Source organism: Rhinatrema bivittatum, chromosome 12, assembly GCF_901001135.1.
Source record: "Rhinatrema bivittatum chromosome 12, aRhiBiv1.1, whole genome shotgun sequence".
NCBI lineage: Eukaryota > Metazoa > Chordata > Amphibia > Gymnophiona > Rhinatrematidae > Rhinatrema > Rhinatrema bivittatum.
The window spans coordinates 12,972,761-12,991,442 of record NC_042626.1 but is presented as its reverse complement, the minus strand read 5'-3'; the positions used below and the strand labels follow the sequence as shown (position 1 = coordinate 12,991,442).

The following is an 18,682-nucleotide window of genomic DNA, read 5'->3' as shown; positions in this document are numbered from 1 at the left end:
AATATCTTTCCTGTCCTCCAGCTCCCATGTTTTTCGCTCCCTGTTTGATGTAACTTTTACCTTCTATATAGTTGTTAATTGGTTTCCCCTGTTCTATTGTAAACCGGTACGATAAGACTGCGTCTTGAGTATCGGTATAGTAAAAGAATTTAAATAAAATAAATACAGAAAATGAAAAGCAAAACCACAAAAAAGTTGATTACCATTAATGAATCTGACAAAAATTTTGGTTTTGGCGATTGCTAAAGTCCTCCCCTTGTGCAATGCCATCACAATAATCTGTGAACTCTCCAGGGCCAGCAAAGTGGTTGAAACCTATTTTTACACAGAAAGTTTTAATGTTTTAAGAATTATGTATTATCTATAATCACAGAAAAATACCCAATACATTCAGACCATTACAGAATATTTTAAAGGCCTAATTCAAATGAGTGAATATAAAAATAAAATCATGGACATCATTAGCATCTCAAGTTTATTAACAGGGCCATGTGGAGGAACCCCAGTAGATTTTCTGCACTCCAGGTCAACTGGGGACGGGCATGCTGTTGCCCCTAATGATAGCCAGAACTACTCCCTCCCCCCCCCCCCCCCCCCCCCGATATAAAGCCCCCTGGCTGCAACAGACTAAAGAAGACGTATTAAAATAAGGCAAGACAATTACGGATAGTTGTGAATAAAGGTGAAAGGAGAAAAAGGACAAAAAAAAGTTAAAGCATTACAATAGAGTTCTGCTCTCGGAGTTTGTGAATTTTTTCAAACACCCCTCAAACCTCATTGTAATACACCCAGAGTTCTACCAAACTAGCAATTACTAATACTCAGCACTGAAGTTCCCTCTCCAACTGAGGCGGAAATTCGAAAAAAAGCTCGTGAGACACAATGACCGACAAGCACAAATAAAAATAAAACGCAGACAAAAAAATTTAAATAAAAATCTGCAACCAAGACCAGCGAAAACTATGCACTCCAAGCATGAGCGTTCCCGCGCCGGAGGTAGAGGAGCGCGCGCCACTCGCTGACCATGTGACTGCCTCCCCCTTTTACTTTCCTGAGCGAGTTAGCCTGCGCGTGCGTTCCATTCTCGCGCCCCGCGGGAATACATGCACATATGCGCGCGCACACATATACACACATACACGCAGCAGTTCCACGCTGGTAGGGAAAGGTATTGAAAGTTGGGAGCGCGAGCGATAGCTCCTGATTCCAAGTCGCTCGCGCCACCAACTGACTCTTCCCCCCCATTCTTCCTCTTCGTAGCGGGCGCGCGCACCTCCCCTTCGCGGTCTCGCGCCCGCGACGATGGCGCCGGTATCGCCCCCGTGAGGCTGCGGAGCGCGGTGGCCGCTGCTCTACTACATTCACCACCCCCCTCCCCCTCTCTACCGTCGGTTCCTTCTCGCCCCGCAGGTTCCCGTTTGTTGTTGGTGGTGTTTCTCAGGTCCAGAAGGGGCGGGTCCTCGGCTGGCTGATTGAAGGTGCTGCCCTCCCCCCACGAATAACCTCACCCCCTCCCTGTGCCAGGCCGGATTCTTGCTCGTCCGGCGGGCGCCTCCAGCCTCTGCACGTCCCTCTATTTTCGGTTCTTCTGTGTCCGGCCGGGTGGCCGCTTCCCCCTCCTGTCCTCTCCCCTCCCCTCCGGTTGGCGGCCGGGGGCCGCGCTCTCTCCCCTCCCCCTCCTCCCGCGCGCTCACAGTGGCGGAGGATCATGGAGCTGTGACTGGCGCCGACACCAGAGGAGACATTTTTTCTCTCCGGCTGCGCCAGTCACTGGACGGACACGCGGACGGTGGTCCGAGCCCCAGCAGGGGGAGGCGAAGGCGGCCGAGGAAGAGCCCCCGGGACCAGCGCGGATACCGAGGTGAGGAGCCGGGCAGGACTTGGTCGTGCTGGGAGAAGACGGCGAGTCTAGCTCGCTCGCGCTTCTCCCGGGGAGGAAAGATGAAGCGGGGGATGCGGGTAATGAGTGTGAGCCGCGGAGACGGAGTGGTGCCGGGCGGCCGCTGGACAACCGGTTTATTATCCGGAAGAAATGAACGGGTTCAGGGTGGGGGAAAAAAATACCCCCCTCCGCCGCCATCTTGTTTTTTTCCCTTCTGGAGCCGAACCGCTCCATAGCCCCGCCCACTTTCCCACTGAAGCTGGATCGTCCATTGGCTGGAAGAGTGCTGGGGGGGCGGTCTTTAGCTGCCTACGATTCCTCGTTGCCATTGGCTGGCACGGATGTCCTTCAGTGGATGGCCAGGGGGGTGGGGACAGTACTTTATAAGCTTGTAAGGAGTTTTGTATATTTTTTTTTAAGTGAAATAATTCTGGAAAATTCTAAGGAGTAGGTCACGTGCTAGGCCGAATACAGTTCGGTACACTTAGGAATTAAATTTTACCCGGAACAGTAGATAACACACTGGGATCAGAGCATTTCGCTTTAAAAGTTTCTATGGGCTGGAAACAAGGGTTGCCTTTTTTGTTTTTAATGAGTCAGATATTTACTTAAGACCTGAATGTTGATTGTGTGCAAAAAAATCACCATCTCCATGGCTCTGCTCTCCAGCCAATCTCATTTCTATCCCATGACTTTCTTTAAACCAGCTTTCTGTACAATGTGGCTATTGCAGGCCAGTATTTGGTGCACTCTGCAAACAAGTGTCATTAAAATGCAATTGGAAACTTTTCCCTTTACGGACTATTTCATCTTTATCTGCCATCAATTACTATGTTATTATTCTTGGACCTTAAGTTAGGTTATATTTTGCTTATGTACTGCCTTCCTTGAACAAAAGTCTACTGTGTCTTATTCTATGATAGTTTTAAGAACGGGGTTGAGAGGCTGCAGTGTTACAGATAACCCAATCTTCACTGACTGGAGCAGGGGCAAGGGTGGAGAAAGAACATGATCTAGTGATACTGTGGTCCATCTGGTAGGGTTGGTACTAACAAGCTACAGCTTTCCAGAAACTGGGTTGGTGCTTGCAGGGGGTCCAGTAGATCCAGGCTAACCAAGAGAGGGAAAAAAAATATAAAGTGTGCTTTTATTTCATTGTGGTAACACTTGGCAAAGCTGGATCATTAAGTGCCACTGAATGTGTTCACTGCATATAGGAATGGAGATAGTGCCACTTTTTAAATTTCACTTGTAAAATGTTTTTATAAATGCAGTGAAACCCACTAATTGAATGCTATTATGGTAATTAGCTTTGTGTGAATAGATTTTACATTTATATATGCGCTTTTTTCCCTTATGGAGCCGAACCGCTCCATAGCCCCGCCCACTGGGGGGCTATGGAGCACATATATAAGTGCTTAATATTAAGCGCTTATATATGCGCTTAATATTGGGGGCATCAATTGTGCTGAGGTGTCCTTTTCTATAGTTGAAATGTGTTCCTGTTCATAACATAGATCAGTCCAGTCACCTAGGTTTTGCCTCCCTACAGCAGATGGAGACAGCGAAGAAGAGCTTTACTGACTCTGCTACTTAACCCTAGTGTGCCACCTGCAGTCCCCCTCAGTATTTCTCTGTCTCCGGCAGATGGTAGAGGTGTAAAACCTGCAGTCTGGAGCTATTGGGGGGGGAAAAAAAAGAACAAAAAGAAGACTGGATCGGCAGGTGCCTGCAAGGACTGAAAAGTGGAAGTACAGCTCAAGAAAGATGTTGAGGTTTTGGTATTGAGCATTAAGGTGGCTGTGTGCAGCAGCTTCATGCAAAGGGCATGCTTATGCTGGTACAGCATTTATAAGCAACTAAGCAGGTCGAGCGCTTGGAAATGGCGGTAGCCTATGTGGCAGATGTCTGATTTGATTTGATTAGGACCTCCTCCAGGATTATGATGTCAGCTGTTTCAGCTAGGAAGATTCTATGGTTACGAAAATGGTCAGTGAACATCTGGTCCAAGTTTCAACTAAGTGTTTTGCCCTTCAAAGGCAAGCTTCTGTTTGGAGAGGACCTGGAACAGTTGGTAAAACAAAAGGGAGAGTCCAAAGGGCATAAAATTGCCTGTGGATAACCAGAAGGGGGCAAAAGACCCTTCTGCCTTAGAGATACTAGAAGATATCGACAGAATAGAAGTTCCTCTGCGGCTCAGAGGCAAAGTACAGGTAGAGTGCAGTTCTTTTGGGGTGGGCGGAAGCTGGCCCGGGATAACTCCAATCATGTTGCTGGGGAGCTAATATCTCGCAATGAAATGAGGCTGTCTTACTCTTCTCCCCAGACGGTAGGGGGACAGCTGGCCCTTCTTTTACGAGAAGTGGGCCAAAGTCACAACAGACCAGTGGGTCCTGGAGGTGACAAAGAGACTGTTATGCATTAGAATTTGCTTGGTTAGTTTGAGAAGTGTACGTCGTTTCCCCTTGCGGATCCTTCATTAAGCAGGAAGTGATTCGAGAGACAGTAAGCCAATTGCAGCACCTGAGGCCGTAGGTCTGGTTCCTTGAGGAACAGGGGAAAAGCAGGTATTCCACCTATTTTGTGGTTCCAAAGAAACGTCCGGCCTATCTTGGATTTAAAAAAGGTGAATGTGGCCCTCAGAGTGCCTCGTTTCCGAATGGAAACTCTGATTGGTCATGGCGGCAGTCCACAAAGGAGTGTCCCTTGGATTTGGTTGAAACATATCTGCTCATACCCATTTGATTGGAAGAACATAAATTCCTGAGATTCTCAGTTCTGGGAGAACATTTTCAGTTTTGTGCTCTCCCCTTTGGGCTAGTGATGGTGCCACGGATTTTCACCAAAGTGATGATAGAGTGGTTGCAGCACTTCGAAAAGGAGGAGTCCTGATGCATCCGTTTCTGGATGACTGGCTTGTTCAAGCAAAGTCTGAGTTCTCTGTTAATGGTTGGTGCAGCAGGTCATGGAGATTTTGCAGACTGGCCTGGGTGGTGAACCTGGCAAAAAGCAATCTTTTGCCTTCCAATCCCTCGGATATCTGGCAACTCATTTCAACATCAGCATTGGCAAGGTGTTTATTGGCATGGGTGATGAAACTGCAGAGTCAGGTTCACCTCTTGTTACGTTTCTCAATGCTCAGGGTCAGGAATTATTTAAAGGTACTGGGTTCTATGGCATCTACGCTAGATCTAGTTCCTGAGTGTTACTCACATGCAATTCCCCCCCCCCCCCCCTTCAGAGGGTGCTTCTATTGCGCTGGAACCCACTGACGGAGGAGTTTCAGATTCCCCTACCTGTTGTGGGGAAGTCAAGGTCCAGTCACTCATGGTGGCTTTTGAGAGCCAATCTGGAATGAGGAGTGGAATTGAAGATCCTGGAAAGGGTGATAGCTGATGCCAGCCTTACTGGTTGGGGGGGGGGGGCAGTGTGTCTAGGTCAGACAGTTCAGGTCCACTGGTAGAGGGAAGAGGCCTCATGGTCTATCGTTCGGTTGGAAACGAGAGCAGTTTGCTAAATGATGCTTTCATTTCAATCACTAGTGCATGGTCGAGTGGCACACATCTTATTAGCCAATGCAACAACGGTGGCTTATATCAATCGTCAAGGGGGGGGCAAAGAGTCAAATGGTTTAACAGGAGGCTCAGGAATTGATCCGCTGGGCAGAGTTACACCTGGCAATTTGGTGGAGTCTTGCATTGCTGGGGTGGACAATGATCAAGTAGACTTCCTCAGTTGGCAGAGATTAGATCCCAGAGAAAGGGACTTGAAAGAGGAAGTGATGCCAGGAGGGGGGGTGGGGTTTCCCACATGCATTTGATGGCATCGAGTCAGAATGCCAAGGTGGCCCAATTTTTCAGTTGCAGGCAGGTGTACAAAGCAGAAGGCATAGATGCTCTGGTCCTTCCGTGGTCATTGGGGATTCTCCTGTATATGTTTCCCCCATGGCCCTTTGTGGGCAGAGTGTTGAGATGAACAGAAAGGCATCCAAATGATATAATCCTCAGGACTCCAGAGTGGCCAAAAGAGCTGTATGTGATGGTGAAGGGCTGTTATGCACGGAGCAAGAGAGAGACCTTGGTGTGATAGTATCTAACTATCTGAAGACTGTGAAGCAATGTGACAAGACAATAGCTAAAGTCAGAAGAATGCTGGGCTGCATAGAGAGAGGAATAATCAATAAGAAAAAGGAGGTGATAATCCCCTTGTACAGGTTCTTGGAGAGGCCTCATCTGGAGTACTGTGTTCAGTTCTAGAGAATGTATCTCAAAAGGGACTGGACAAGATGGAGGCAGTCTAGAGAAGAGTGACCAAAATGGTAGATGGTCTCCATCAAATCACTTATGAGGAGAAGTTGAAGGACCTAAACATGTATACCCTGGAGAAAAGGAGGTGCAGTGGAGATATGATACAGACCTTCAGCTATCTGAAAAGTTTTAATGACATACAATTGACCACAAACCTTTTCCAATAAGCCTTCATGCTGTTGATTCCACTCCATTATTGCTCTCTGCTTCAATGGCAGGAGGAAAAGGGGAATTAGATTCAGACAGCAACCCAATAAGGACATTGAATTGTACAGGCTGGGAAAATAAATAAGCATAGGGATAACTTGCTGATGCAGTGGTTACAACTCTTAACCAATAAGCCTGATACTTTTGATGCAACTCAAACACTGCGCTCTGCTTCAACAACAAGCGGTAACCGGGAATGGGTCTCAAACAGCAACCCACAAAGGCCCTGACTTTGACGGTCTGGGAAACTTATAAGTATAGGGGTGACTTGTATGGTGCAGTAGATACTACAATAAGCTTGCTTGCTTTTCATCTGGATGTGGTTTGTTTTCTTTGGTGGGGTGGGGGATGAAGCATTTGTGACACCAGTGAAGAAGCTGTGACCCTTGTAGAACTTTAATCTGGTTCTCGGGTTCTGTGTGAAGTACTGTTTGAGCCTTTGAAGAGGGCATCTCTCAAGGATCTAACCCCAAAGGTGGTCTTTTTGGTAGTTATTTGTTCTGCCAGAACGATCTCCGAATTTCTGGCATTATCGTGTAGAGATCCTTTTCTGCAGATTTTGGAGGAGGAGGTGTCATTGCTCACAGTACCTTCCTTCCTGCTGAAGGCGATGTCTGCATTTCATCTCAGTCAGACAGTAGAATTCCCTGCAAGAGAGATTTTACAAAATATGAAAAACTACTACGGATATTATCACAAACCTCCAAACCAACCTATTATTTCTTGCTGCAAATTCATTTTAAATATTTTTCATTTTAATAAAATTGATCAAAAACTTATCTTTAAGTATCTTGAACAGTTAGTGCTAGACAGGTCGGTGACAGGCAGAGTTAAAGAAACAGGCCAAGTGGGAAATCTGTTGCTGGATTCTGAGGTCTTTTCCTCCCTAATATAAAATTTATAAATAATTTTTTTAGTATTAAGTACATGAATCAAAGTTAAGTGATTAGTTTGGGAGAGTAATTTATCCTTTGAGAATTCTAAAACAACCAGTAGTCAGGCAGCAAGTCGGTGACAGGAAGTGTTTAAGTGGAGTCTAAGAAATAGGTCGAGGTCAATACTGGGATATCTGTCCAAGGGATAAATAGGTAGGACAGGAGGGCAAGGAGCAACCAGGGGGAGAGGCAGGTAAGAACATAAGAACATGCCATACTGGGTCAGACCAAGGGTCCATCAAGCCCAGCATCATGTTTCCAACAGTGCCCAATCCAGGCCATAAGAACCTGGCAAGTACCCAAAAACGAAGTCTATTCCATGTTACCGTTGCTAGTAATAACAGTGGCTATTTTCTAAGTCAACTTAATTAATAGCAGGTAATGGACTTCTCCTCCAAGAACTTACCCAATCCTTTTTTAAACACAGCTGTACTAACTGCACTAACCACATCCTCTGGCAACAAATTCCAGAGTTTAATTGTGCGTTGAGTGAAAAAGAACTTTCTCCGATTAGTTTTAAATGTGCCCCATGCTAACTTCATGGAGTGCCCCCTAGTCTTTCTACTATCCGAAAGAGTAAATAACCGATTCACATCTACCTGATCTAGACCTCTCATTTTAAACACCTCTATCATATCACCCCTCAGCCGTCTCTTCTCCAAGCTGAAAAGTCTTAACCTCTTTAGTCTTTCCTCATAGGGGAGCTGTTCCATTCCCCTTATTATTTTGGTAGCACTTCTCTGTATCTTCTCCATCGCAATTATATCTTTTTTGAGATGCGGCGACCAGAACTGTACATAGTATTCAGGGTGCGGTCTCACCATGGAGCGATACAGAGGCATTATGACATTTTCCATTTTATTCACCATTCCCTTTCTAAAATTCCCAACATTCTGTTTGCTTTTTTGACTGCCGCAGCACACTGAACCGACGATTTCAATGTGTTATCCACTATGATGCCTAGATCTCTTTTTTGGGTAGTAGCACCTAATATGGAACCTAACATTATGTAACTATAGCATGGGTTATTTTTCCCTATATGCATCCCCTTGCACTTATCCACATTAAATTTCATCTGCCATTATGATGCCCAATTTTCCAGTCTCACAAGGTCTTCCTGCAATTTATCACAATCTGCTTGTGATTTAACTACTCTGAACAAGTTTGTATCATCTGCAAATTTGATTACCTCACTCATATTTCTTTCCAGATCATTTATAAATATATTGAAAAGTAAGGGTCCCAATACAGATCCCTGAGTCACTCCACTGCCCACTCCCTTCCACTGAGAAATTTTCCATTTAATCCTACTCTCTGTTTCCTGTCTTTTAGCCAGTTTGTAATCCACGAAAGGACATCGCCACCTATCCCATGACTTTTTACTTTTCCTAGAAGCCTCTCATGAGGAACTTTATCAAACGCCTTCTGAAAATCCAAGTACACTACATCTACCTGTTCACCTTTATGCACATGTTTATTAACTCCTTCAAAAAAGTGAAGCAGATTTGTGAGGCAAGACTTGCCTTGGGTAAAGCCATGCTGACTTTGTTCCATTAAACCATGTCTTTCTATATGTTCTGTGATTTTGATGTTTAGAACACTTTTTCCACTATTTTTCCTGGCACTGAAGTCAGGCTTACTGGTCTGTAGTTTCCCAGATCGCCCCTGGAGCCCTTTTTAAATATTGGGCTTACATTAGCTATCCTCCAGTCTTCAGGTACAATGGATGATTTTAATGATAGGTTACAAATTTTTACTAATAGGTCTGAAATTTCATTTTTTAGTTCCTTCAGAACTCTGGGGTGTATACCATCCGGTCCAGGTGATTTACTACTCTTCAGTTTGTCAATCAGGCCTACCACATCTTCTAGGTTCGCCGTGATTTGGTTCAGTCCATCTGAATCATTACCCATGAAAACCTTCTCCAGTACGGGTACCTCCCCAACATCCTCTTCAGTAAACACCGAAGCAAAGAAATCATTTAATCTTTCCGCGATGGCCTTATCTTCTCTAAGTGCCCCTTTAACCTCTCGATCATCTAACGGTCCAACTGACTCTCTCACAGGCTTTCTGCTTCGGATATATTTTTAAAAAGTTTTTACTGTGAGTTTTTGCCTCTATGGCCAACTTCTTTTCAAATTCTCTCTTAGCCTGTCTTATCAATGTCTTACATTTAACTTGCCAACGTTTATGCGTTATCCTATTTTCTTCTGTTGGATCCTTCTTCCAATTTTTGAATGAAGATCTTTTGGTTAAAATAGCTTCTTTCACCTCCCCTTTTAACCATGCCGGTAATCGTTTTGCAGCCTTTCCACCTTTCTTAATGTTTGGAATACATCTGTGCTTCTAGGATGGTATTTTTTAACAATGACCACGCCTCTTGCACACTTTTTTTCTTTTGTAGCTGCTCCTTTCAGTTTTTTTCTAACTATTTTTCTCATTTTATCAAAGTTTCCCTTTTGAAAGTTTAGCACGAGAGCTGTGGATTTGCTTACTGTCCCCCTTCCAGTCATTAATTCAAATTTGATCATATTATTGCCAAGCGACCCCACCACCATTACCTCTCTCACCAAATCCTGTGCACCACTGAGAATTAGATCTAAAATTGCTCCCTCTCTCTTCAGTTCCTGAACCAATTGCTCCATAAAGCTATCATTTATTCCATCCAGGAACTTTATCTCTCTAGCATGTCCCAATGATACATTTACCCAGTCAGTATTGGGGTAATTGAAGTCTCCCATTATTACCGCACCACCAATTTGGTTAGCTTCCCTAATTTCTCTTAGCATTTCACTGTCAGTCTCACCATCTTGAACAGGTGGACGGTAGTATACTCCTATCACTATAGTCTTCCCCAACACACAAGGGATTTCTACCCATAAAGATTCAATTGTGCATTTAGTCTCATGCAGGATGTTTATCCTGTTGGACTCTATGCCATCCTGGACATAAAGCGCCACACCGCCTCCTGGGTGCTCCTCTCTGTCATTGCGATATAATTTGTACCCCGGTATAGCACTGTTCCATTGATTGTCCTCCTTCCACCATGTCTTTGAGATGCCAATTAAGTCTATGTCATCATTCACTGCTATACATTCTAATTCTCCCATCTTGCTTCTTAGACTTCTGGCATTAGCATACAAACATTTCAAAGTTTGTTTTTTGTTTGTATTTTCATTCTGCTTTTTAATTGTTAGAGATAAGTTAGAATTTTTTAGCTCAGGTGAGTTTTTAGTTACAGGCACTTGGACTACTTTTCTTATTATTGGAACCTCACTGTTGGGATGCCCTAATTCTAATGCATCATTAGTATCCTTTGAAGATACCTCTCTCCGAACCATGAGCTGCTGAGCGACTGTTGGCTTTCCCCTTTGTTCTAGTTTAAAAGCTGCTCTATCTCCTTTTTAAAGGTTAGCGCCAGCAGTCTGGTTCCACCCTGGTTAAGGTGGTGCCCATCCCTTCGGAAGAGACTCCCCCTTCCCCAAAAGGTTCCCCAGTTCCTAAGAAAACTGAATCCCTCTTCCTTGCATCATCGTACATTGTTCAGCTTGGAGAAGAGACGGCTGAGGAGGGATATGATAGAGGTCTTTAAGATCATGAGAGGTCTTGAACGAGTAGATGTGACTCGGTTATTTTCACTTTCGAATAATAGAAGGACTAGGGGGCATTCCATGAAGTTAGCAAGTAGCACATTTAAGACTAATCGGAGAAAATTCTTTTTCACTCAACACACAATAAAGCTCTGGAATTTGTTGCCAGAGGATGTGGTTAGTGCAGTTAGTGTCGCTGGGTTCAAAAAAGGTTTGGATAAGTTCTTGGAGGAGAAGTCCATTAATGGCTATTAATCAATTTTACTTAGGGAATAGCCACTGCTATTAATTGCATCAGTAGCATGGGATCTTTTTAGTGTTTGGGTAATTGCCAGGTTCTTGTGGCCTGGTTTTGGCCTCTGTTGGAAACAGGATGTTGGGCTTGATGGACCCTTGGTCTGACCCAGCATGGCAATTTCTTATGTCTCATCCACACATTGAGATTCCAGAGCTCTGCCTGTCTCTGGTGACCTGTGCGTGGAACAGGGAGCATTTCAGAGAATGCTACCCTGGAGGTTCTGGATTTAAGCTTTCTACCTAAGAGCCTACATTTGGCTTCCAGAACCTCCCTCCCACATTTTCCTAAGTCGTTGGTGCCCACATGTACCACGACAGCCGGCTCCTCCCCAGCACTGTCTATAAAATCCTATCTAGGTGACGCGTGAGGTCCGCCACCTTCGTACCAGGTAGGCATGTTACCAGGCGATCCTTACGCCCACCAGCCACCCAGCTGTTAGATGTGGAACACAGAAGGGCTGACCACAAGAACTGAAGAGGACCTGAAAACGAAGACCAGTGGAACTGAGGACAAGACGAAGGCCAGGAACTGAAGAGAATGAAGAGCAGGAGCTGGGAGCGCAGGAGGAACGCTAAGGCAACTTACAATACAAGCTATAGGAGACCTGTTGCTGAGGCGAGGATTGAACGAATACAGAGGCCTTTTATAGTCCGGGTGCTGTGGGGGAATGGTCGGCATGTGCCTTTTAAATTAGTATTCATTGGCCACGCGTGTGACTAGAGGAAGCCGGAGAAGGTGCTGGCGGCATCCCTGTCACATGTTGCATCAAGAGCAGAGGAGCGCAGCAGCCTACTGCACAGTTGTGCTGAAGTCTTCAGGTGGCGTCAAAGCTGAGGATTGGCGTCCTGGGACTGGACATAAGGGCAGCGGTTTGTGGGGAGGACCCACGAACCACCAAACGCAACAGCTTCATTTATTGGATGTGCAGTGATCTTTATTGTTGTCTCTTAAGGTTACTAACAGTTTTAGGAAGTTGGATCATCTTTTTGTGCTCTAGAGTGGATTAAAGAATGGGAGTAAAGCTTCCAAGTCTTATTGCATGGTGGCTGAAGGAAGTGATTAGATCAGTGTATATTTGCAAGGATAGCCAGTTCCTGAGGGCCTGCACGCTCATTCAACTCGGGCGCAGGCGACTTCGTGGGATGCATGTCAGCTTATCTCTCTGCGAGAAATATGTCGGGCAGCTAGTGGATGTCGTTGCACACTTTCACCAGGTATTTCTGGCTGGATATCCAGGCTCCAGATACAGCTGGTTTTGGGGAAAGTGTGCTGTGAGCGGGGCTATCGCGTTCTTGCCCAATTTAGGGGACCTTGGGTACATCCCAGGCATCTGGACTGATCTGGGTTATGAACAGGAAAGGAAAATTAGTTCTTACCTGCTAATTTTCGTTCCTTGAATACCACAGATCAATCCAGAGACCCACCTGTTCTGAGAAGCCCGTTCTTGTTTTTCGGTATATACATAGTGCAGAGATATTTGCTGGTGCAAAAAGGAGCTATTCTCAATTATCTGCTTTCTATGTTTGTTGGAACAGAGATGCAGTTTAAAGGGGATTCTCATCCCTGTTGCTCAGTCTATGGGAGGGGTGTGAGTTCCAAATTATAGAGTTCTGGTTATGTTTAATCTCATCTTGGCTGGGTACAGGTCATACTGAGGAACTGAAGGTGGCAACTAGGTTAAGTAGCAGTGTCCATAATGCTTTTCTTCTCTGTCGCCATCTGCTGGTAGGGAGGCAAAACCCAGGCGTTTTTAGACTGATCTGTGGTATTCCAGGAACGAAAATTAGCAGGAAAGAACCAATTTTCCTATACTTATCACAATCATTATCATTTATTTATATCATACTCTTCCAGCATGAGTTCAGAGCATGTTACAGTAGATAGAGATCTACAGTAGACCGTTTGCATCAATGAATACCATGTTAACAGTATAATAAGTTTAAAATGAGCATAGAGTAGAACTGTGAGAATGACATTAAGCATGTACAGTACACTGGTAATATATCAAATCAATCATACTCTTCCTGCTTTAGACTACTAGAGGATGGAAATGAAGAAAAGCGTGCATGGGGGTAACTTGCTGATGCAACGGTTACTACCCAACCAATAAGCCTTGATACTGTTGTTGCAACTCCATCATTGCTGTCTGCTTCAATGGCAGGGGGGAAAAGAAGAATTGGATTCAGACAGCAGCCAATGAGGGCCCCGACGTTTACAGTTCGGGGAACAAATAAACATGGGAGTGATTTACTGATGCAGCATTTACTACCCTTCAACAATAAACCTGATACTGTTGATGCAATGCAACACCATCATTGCTTTCTGCTTCCACGGCAAGGGGTAAAAAGAAACTGGATTCCAACAGTAATCAATGAGGGCCCTGACCTTTATGGTCTGGGAAGCTGATAAGCATGGAGATAATCTGCATGGCACGGCAGAGACTACCTTTAAGCTTGCTGGGCAGACTGGATGGATCATTTGGTCCTTTTCTGCTGTCATTTCCATGTTTCTATGAAACCTTGATGATTGGCATGACCGTGTCAGTATCAAAAGTGGTATTTAAAACAAGCAGAAAGATGTGATATTCTACTTAGGTTTGCTTCAACCTCCTCCCCCCCATGCATTTCTTTCTGAAAAGTGCTAACTGCCTACTTCCTGTGCCCCCTCCCTGAATCACTCAGATTTTGACATCTATCCAAGGACTTACCTCCACAAAAAGTTTAATAGCGTTAGGTCCATCACTTTCAAAGATTATAAGAGGGGAGCAAACATTTCTTATGAGAAAACTGCTCATTTTCTGCTCACAAACTACCAACTTTGAAAAGTGGAAAAGTCAGATGTCCTCCCTTTCCCCCACCACCTAAAGACCTACCTCCATCCTCACACACTAAGAACATAAGAAAATGCCATACTGGGTCAGACCAAGGGTCCATCAAGCCCAGCATCCTGTTCCAACAGTGGCCAATCCAGGCCGTAAGAACCTGGCAAGTACCCAAAAACTAAGTCTATTCCATGTTACCATTGCTAATGGCAGTGGCTATTCTCTAAGTGAACTTAATAGTAGGGGTGTGCATTCGTTTTGAACGCATATGTAAAACGCAACTTATATTTTTAAAAGAGAAAAAAAAGGTTTGAGGAGAAACGCATCGCGAGTTCCAACGCATTCAACATAGCTATGTTGAATACGTTGAACCTAAATAAACACTTAAACCCCCCACCCTCCTGACCCCCCTAAGACCTACCAAAACTCCACTAAGCCACGTTAGTTCATTTAACATATGAAAAACACTGTTTTCATGCAGTAAAATAGCCTAACAGGAATAATATGAGGTATTTAAAATATCTCATGTTATTGTGGGCCTGGCACTGCATATTTAAATGAGCTCATTAATATGTGCATGCATGCTAATGAACCATTACTACCCTGAAATATGTAAATCAGATAATGCTATTTGCTGACAATTTTGCAATTATTTAACTTGACATTAACAACTCCAGATTTGTTTGTTAATTTTCCACCGGTGCCCTAGAACGTTAATGCATGTCCCAGGCACTCACTGCCTAGCCTTAAAGGTGCCACTTGGCCCCAAGATGGCCCTCCCCAACTGCCCTTGGAGGCGGCCCATTATTTACGGATTGCTGCCAACAAAATGTTTGCATCTTTCTGTTTGTGTTTGGAAGTGGGGAGTTTCCCTCAACGGAGGTTTCTGCTTACCCTGCAAGGGTTCTTGCAGAGGTGATATGGAGTGACATCTGAGATCAGTAAAAGAGAGGTCCTGTGAATAGTCTGAAGTAGGGGATGGAGAGGATGAGATGTGGATTGGTGATACGACATCTTGTTCCCTATCTGATAGGTCAAGAAAAGATCTAGGTGGTGAGACTGGGTTTCTAGTTTGCACTGGCTTGTCCATTTGGAGGATATATTTAGATAAAGCCTATAGGTTTGGTAGGGACTCGCGAGGAGAATCCCCCACTGAAGGTCTTTTCCTATGCTTCAAAACTTTATCTTGCATCGATTAAGTCAAAGTGGATGCTTCCCTATGAGCCAGCAAGTGCGACGTAATATTTTCAATCTGCTTGTTCGATATGAGTTGGCTTTGGTTGCGTTGACATCTTTAAATGCGTCAGATTGATCGCTTTCTTGTGCATCAGACTACCCAACTCTTCGAGGGAAGTCTGTAATGATCTATACGGACAATCAAGTAGTCATGTTCTATATAAACAGTGAAGGAGGGTACGGTTTCAGGACATTATGCAAGGAAGCGTTATGGATTTGGGAATGGGCAGGAAAGAATAACACGTTCCTTCAAGCGTCCTGTCTTCCTGGACTAGCAAACACAGAAGCTGACAGACTCAGCAGAATCTTCCACCCACATGAGTGTTCCCTAGACCAGACAATGGCGGACAATCGTTTTGGCAGTTGGGGAACATTATGCATAGATCTATTTGCGTCAGAATACAATGCAAAGCTGATCATTTTTCTGCTCTATTCTGCCCAGCGACCAATGAATATCCCAGGATGCATTTCTGATCCCTTGGTCAAGAGGACTCACATATGAGTATCCTCCAATTCCACTAATTTCTCGAATGATATGGAAGTGATATCTCAGACGAAGCAAACATGATTCTCATTGTTCCAGTGTGGCCACAGCAACCGTGGTATGCTTATCTGGTTCAACTCTCCTCACAGACCCTGATAATGCTGGTTGAGTGTACTCACATAGTAATGCAGGAGAACGGAACCTTCGTTCATCTGATGCATTCGTCTCTGCAACTAACAGCATGAGTGGGAAGTTCTAAAACATTTCCAACTTCCACCTCATATCACGGATATCCTAATAGCATCTAGAAAGTTTCTACAAGAAGGAACTATGCTTTTAAATGCAAAAGGTACTCTAACTGGTGCAGCCAGCGAGCTATAGACCCCTTTACTAGCTCTACGGCTGACTCACTACAGTACTTACATTCACTTTCTATGTCAGGCCTTTCAGTCACATCTATACAGGTACATCTCAGGGCAATAGCAGTTTATCATTCTTCAAAAAGAGCAACTCCATTTCATCACATCCTCTGATATCACATTTTATAAGGGGTTTATTACGCATCCACCCACCAGTGAAGAAACCTCCTGTACCATGGGATGTAAACATTGTCTTGGAAAAGCTAATGGAAGCTCTGTTTGAACCTATGGAATACGCTTCCTTGAAATATCTCACTTGGAAAGTACTTTTCCTAGTTGCCATCACCTCTGTTAGGAGTGTAAGTAAACTCCAGGCTGAAGTGAACTATTCCCCATACTTGCAGTTTCATAATGACAAAGTCTTACTGCGTACTCACTCACCCGACCTTCCTACCAAAGGTAGTGTCGGCATTCTACTTAAACCAAGTAATCTCATTACTCATTTTCTTCCCAAAGCCTCATGCGAATACAAGGGAAAATCTCCTTCACACATTAGACTGCAAAAAGGTTGTCACCTATTACCCGACAAAGACTCAAGCAGTCGAACAAACTTTCCAGCTTTTTATCTCATTTAATCCGAATAACCCAGGAAAAGCAGTAACTTGACACTATCCAATTGGATAACCCAATGTATTCAGATTTGCTACACCGCGGACACTACCATGCTAACAGATGCAGTTACAGTGCACCAGGTATGAGTGACTGCAACCTTGTTAGCGCACCTACATAGTGTTCCAATCCAGGACATTTGTAAAGCAGCAACCTGGTCATCTATTCATATCTTCACATCTCACTACTGTCTAGATCAACAATCAGCAGCAGACAGTGCCTTGGGATCAACAATATTGCATCACTTCCAAAGTACTTAACAGCTGTCTACCAGACATTCGGTTTGCTAATACGGTTTCTGACAGATACTAACTCAAAGCAACCCTCAGCTTGGGACTCCCAGGACAGCATGGCTAAATAAGCCTGCTTATTGATGGAAAAAAGAAAGTTTGCTAACCGTAAATGGTGTTTTCCGTAGATGGATGATTTAGCCATGCTACTCCTCCCACCTCCCTGGACAGCTAGTTCTAGTGTTTTTTTCTACACTACGTTGATCAGCTTTATCAAGAACTGAGGAGACTCGCATGGGAAGAGCCCAGCAGCCGCACAAGCGGAAAACTCTGTGAGCTTGGAGAGACACCTCCGCCTGTGATGCCGAATGTCATCACCCAGGACAGGGTGGCTAAATCATCCTGCTATCTATGGAAAACACCATTTATCTATGCAAACTGGCTTTTGCCATGGCTTAGTGAATGAGGCTGAAAGTTTGCAGCTAAGTCCAGCCATTCCAAGGGGGAGGTGACGAACGACACAAAGATAAAAACACCAAACTGCAACACACACAGCCATATTACCATCTCCTAAGCTTTTTGGTTCTATTGATCCTAAGCTAAAAAATATAAGTTGCTTTTAGTTTACAAGATTAGTAGGGATGTGCATTTTCACATTTTGTTTTGGCAGGTACGCACGTACCTCGCCGACTTTCTAGTACAAGTGGGAAATGGAAGAGTAGGCATGTATTTTTAATGAGATACGCATGTACTAGAAAATCGGCGAGGTACGCGCATACCTGCCGAAACAAATGATGTTTTATACATTAATGTGTAAACCATATGGTTGGTGTATTAATTGTGGTTAGTGGTTAGTGCAGTTAGTATAGCTGTGTTTAAAAAAGGATTAGATAAGTTCTTGGAGGAGAAGTCCATTACCTGCTATTAAGTTCACTTAGAGAATAGCCACTGCCATTAGCAATGGTTACATGGAATAGACTTAGTTTTTGGGTACTTGCCTGGTACTTATGGCCTGGATTGGCCACTGTTGGAAACAGGATGCTGGGCTTGATGGACCCTTGGTCTAACCCAGTATGGCATTTTCTTATGTTCTTAAATATAACATTTGCTTCTCTTTGTAGAAAATATTTAATTCAACCATTGCTCCCCAGCAGAGTGTAATTGAAAAGATAGGTCTGTTTATAGGAAAACCTTTTTCTGATTATTTTGTATGGGAAACAGAATTAAACATTTTTATGTAACCTAAATATTTTGGAATCTGCATATTTTTATTGTTAAATTGCTTAATTTTACATTTTTATTGATTTTCCCAAACTGCTTTTTGTTATTTCACCACCCTGAATATTTTTTGTGGGGGGGAGGTGATTTATTTCTGGTAGTCAATATTATTGCTATGAAATCCCTTGTCCAGCCCCCAAAATGTAGTTAGTTTTTAGCTTGAACCAAAATAAATTGAGCAGTTTGCTAAGAAAAAAAATATTGCACATACTTTGTGAATTTAAAGAAGAGGTGTACTATGGAGGGGAAAGAATAGTGTTTATATGCTAAGGAAACCTAGTGTAGGGATATGTGAATCTTATTATATTTGGCCATATGGTACTTGTATGTATGGGTAGGAAACATTGGACCAAACAGTGTGGTGGATTCTGTGGTCCAGTGTATTT

General features: G+C 44.0%; 1 protein-coding gene across 7 annotated transcripts in view; it reads left to right on the top strand.

Annotated features, from left to right (window-relative positions):
• Window positions 1–1,096: 1,096 nt before the first annotated feature.
• The window catches only part of BRPF3 (bromodomain and PHD finger containing 3), a 76,617-nt gene continuing 59,031 nt past the window's right edge, over window positions 1,097–18,682 (top strand). For 2 of the 7 annotated variants that reach the window (XM_029572933.1, XM_029572927.1), the window contains exon 1: window positions 1,102–1,861. The gene's annotated coding sequence lies outside the window, so the exon portion shown is untranslated. Of the gene's footprint in view, window positions 1,862–18,682 lie in introns of all 7 variants that reach the window. The other 5 variants (XM_029572928.1, XM_029572930.1, XM_029572932.1 and 2 more) reach the window with 4 other exon arrangements.